This window comes from Branchiostoma lanceolatum, chromosome 19 (assembly GCF_035083965.1).
Source record: "Branchiostoma lanceolatum isolate klBraLanc5 chromosome 19, klBraLanc5.hap2, whole genome shotgun sequence".
NCBI lineage: Eukaryota > Metazoa > Chordata > Leptocardii > Amphioxiformes > Branchiostomatidae > Branchiostoma > Branchiostoma lanceolatum.
Window position 1 is genome coordinate 4997609 of NC_089740.1, and position 4266 is coordinate 5001874.

Below are 4266 nucleotides of genomic sequence, written 5' to 3' on the forward strand. Positions count from 1 at the left end.
CAATTCCCATTGCACATGTAAGCAGTTCGTTCGTATATTTTCCTGTGATTGTGTTGCTACGTATGAGAAAGACTGCATGTGACTAGTGCTGCGTACTTAAACACCGGACCTGAAGCAAAAAAGTTTTGGTTCAAATAAAATTTAAAAAATAACCGTATATAAAAGGAAGTCCGGACTTCTCTCTCTTACATTCCTTTTTGTTCTTAACCATCTAAAACCATCGCAAAATTTGAACCGGAAAAAGACGGAAACATTGCTGTTTATATATATATACATATAGATAGATAGATAGATATATTATTAGATAGATAGATAGATAGATAGATAGATAGATAGATAGATAGATAGATAGATAGATAGATAGATAGATAGATAGATAGATATAGATATAGATATAGATATAGATATAGATAGATATATGTATATATACATAGATATATAGGGAGGGGTATATATATTACTTCTAGGGAGGGGTATATATATATATATATATATATATATATATATATATATATATATATATATATATATGTATGTATATGTATGAGTTTAAGGGATCCTACGGTGTAAACGGACTTAATTTCTTTACCCACAATTAGGTTATCTAGGAGGACAACGAAAGGAATTACTCTAACCCTCTTTCAAAGGTTCGCTGCAATTAGATGTTATCAAACTTCAAGTTCTCCACAATGAAATACCTTCAAATTTCATTTCCAGCTGATAACGTATTTAAGCGCGAACGACGTTAAGCTGAGTGCTTAACTTAATTTACACCGTTTTAACTTCCCAGAGCCAGCAGACAATGTACGGATTATTAAGTTTACCGTTCACAATGTAGGGACATTCTTCACTAGTGCTTTTAGCAAATAGTGTACAAGACCGACAACTTTCAAAGAAGAACGAGTTTTGTGCTCGTCCGAACCAGAGAACTTTTTTGATCGCGCAATCGACGAACCCCGGTTGAACCATCAACTTATCACAATTTTTCTTTAAAAAAAAAAGGAAAATAAGTACCTGAAATATTTAATCAAGAATGGGAGGCAAAACCCGTATCCAAACGACGCTGATGTGGTTGTTGGTTTACGTTCTGTGGTTGGAGAGGGGAGATTCCGCCATAACAGTGCAACAAGCTTGGCATCTTAAAAGTAAGTACAACATAAGACAGCTTTATTTCTGTGTGCTCCTTTTAGTAGAAAGCTTCATTATGATCAAGCTGGTAAATGTTAATGGTCTAGATCCTCAAAGACTAGATTGACAATACGCAATTGTAATGTGTCTGAAAACTTACTCTGCCATCAGTTTGCAAGCAACGTTAACCCAGCATAAGTGTAGGAACAGTAGACAAATTCGTATTGATGCACATGGACAACATATAGTTGCAAAACTTACTACCTCCTTTGAGCGTTACTACTGGTATTGTGTATGCGTCTATATACGTAGTCTATCCCACATATATTACTAACACTTCGATATTGACTAAGCCACACCAGACTAAGTCATCTAGATTACCACCAACAATGACAGGTACATTTTTCTAAACTGCAGACAAAATGGAAAGGTTGACAGCAAAGATTGAAGCGGTCAAACTCGGGGTGACGCGAACTGCTGGGAATCTGAAAAACATGAAAGAGGAAGGGCTTCCTAAGATCCCAGAGTTCAATGTCGCTGAAGGCAAGACGGCTTTCCAAACAAGCACCCAGGGGTACCATACACCATCCACAGGCGAGGTGTTTAGCGGGGAAGCCCGTCTTGCTGTAGACGGGAACACCAATGGGATTCACCGGCAAAATTCTTGTACTCACACCAAGGGAGAGGCCAATCCTGCCTGGTGGGTGGATCTTGGACAGTCGTATATGATCAAAAGGTACGTGCAGGATATCATTTTCTTGTAAACACTACATGATCGCTTCGCTAGTCTATATTTTTCCGTATTGCCAGGGTTTCGAAGTCGTATTGTACAGGCTTCCATCGAACGATTCGAACATGCATCGCTTGCACCTACCGCGACTTGCGCCGCTGTCGAAAATTCAAATACCGGATTTGTTACAAACTTCTCTCTGCTTCTGGCACATTTCAAATTGAAATGCGTGTTTTTGTTGTTGCTTTGGGGGCTGTGTTTTTTTTTTTCGAATTGATGTATACCTTCGACTGTCGGGCGATCCGACCAGCTGGTACCTCGGGCGATACGTCATATATAGAGCGTGTTGTATTCTATATTGATAATTCCTAATTCCATATAAAGACTCTGACCGTTGAGCTCTTACCGTTGAGTCATTCCGCGCCAGGCTGGAGGCCTGCCCGCCTTAGCCTGGGACCTCCTCCCCCCTACTTTGCCCCTCGCGGGGTTATTTGGGGGTTATAAGTTGAAATTTAACGTGGTGACTCTGGAATGTAAACTAGGGTTTTCGTTGCATTGTCACCACTATCTACAGGGTGGTCATCTACAACCGCCAGGATTGTTGTGAGGAACGACTCAACCCCTTCAACATCCACATCGGGGGTTCAAGCAGGGTCACATCGAACCCCAAGTGTGGAGGTGATCATCAAATCGACCTTAGCCAGCCGTCTATTTCAGTTTCCTGTCAGGGCATGACGGGGCGGTACGTCGGCGTTCGTCTTCCTGGTTCTGCTCGAACCATGAACCTATGCGAGGTCCAAGTCTTTTCGAATTCAGGTATGACTTTCGTAATGGCATCTCCCGCTGTTCAAGCCCTCAATGCCGACAGAACACAGCTGTGTTGGCCATCGTTGGTGGGGTCGTGTGGCGCAACGGCAGAGCGTTTGGCTCAGAACCAAGTGGTCCCGGGTTCGAATCCTATCATGTCATCGATCTTGTGCCTTTGGGAAAGGCACTTTACACGACTTTTCTCACTCCACCCAGGTGTAAATTGGTACCTGACTTCGGTTGGGGAAATTCGTATTGAGGTCACCTGGTGGCGCCGAATGGCAGCCTCCCAAACCCTTGCGACAGTTCCACAAAATGCAAGTGTGGATAAGATATGTATATGTTGTGTATAATGTGATTCCTGTAAACCCTGCATCAATTCAGCACTAAAAGTCTGCCATTGGGGGTTATTTCTGACCAATAAAAAACCATCATTATATCAAGTGTTTGTATTTTTCAAGTAGCATTGAATATATTTTAGACCTAAAGATTTGCCTTGAGGTGGCCCTTGCACCGTTACGCTCAATTCAAGCCATGCTCTTCATGTTCTGTTTTTTTTTTTCAAGCTTAGCCAACTGTACCAAAAACAATATTGGGAAAATCTGACAAGTACCTTTTCTCAATACCATAGATCTTCCCCAATCCGGTCCCGGTCCGACAGTGGCAAACGGTAAGGCTTCATTCATATTTTGTATTTAAATGATTGTTACCGCATCCAACTTAACTAATGAAGCTTTGGCATGAGTGATTACCCATTACGGTCCTACCAGTCGCCATGATTGACAGCTCGGCTAGAGCACGTTCTGGAAAATCCTAATTGGCACATTAGTCCATACAATGTCTACATGTATACACACGTCAATAAATCAAATTAGATTACCTTGCCATGACATAAAGTACACTACAAGGTAGTGCTGCGTACCTAAACGTAACATCAGGTACAGGTACGCGGTACAGAGATTTAGGTACAGGTCCGGACCTGTATCTGTACCTGAACAATCTGAAAATTACCATGTGTTTTTCGTCAATGACAAAAACAGAAACTGTTTTTTTTTAACTTATCAGTATCTTTATTCAAAGAATATAACTAGGTTTCCTACCGCCATACTCCCTTGGCCTTGCTATCAAAACTACCGATCTGCCTGAAGAATCTGTTGCATATTAGTTACGCTGTTTCACCGGGTATCACTTTGGTCACGTTCGGTGTTGTATGAGGCCATCAGGTCAGGAGATCAGTCACAAAATAAGCACATACTTGGTATAAATTTATATCGGTACAGTACCGGTATTTCATGATCCGGTATTTTGGACCTGTACCAAATCAATGTTTACTGTACAGTACCGGTATACAGTACCGGTACGTAGCACTACTACAAGGGTTGTCATTGTACCGTTTTGTACGGTCTTCCAGCTTCATGTTTAACATAGGCTTAAAAAATTCTATCAGGAAATGTCCTAATTGCATGTTTATGTATGTGTGTGTGTTTATTTGTTTGTTTGTTTGTTTGTAGTGCCCTTGCCAAAGTGGCGTGAGGATGGAAGGTGTGGAACCGGATTCCCCGCTCCTGGTGCCGACCCAGGCCAGTGCGACCCAAACTCCG

The 4266-nt window shown here is 41.5% G+C and overlaps 1 long non-coding RNA gene across 1 annotated transcript; it reads left to right on the top strand.

Annotated features, from left to right (window-relative positions):
- Positions 1-2457: 2457 nt before the first annotated feature.
- Positions 2458-4266, top strand: LOC136425417 (uncharacterized). The gene is made up of 3 exons (XR_010754029.1): positions 2458-2674; positions 3297-3335; positions 4177-4266. It is a non-coding gene; the product is annotated as an uncharacterized lncRNA (long non-coding RNA).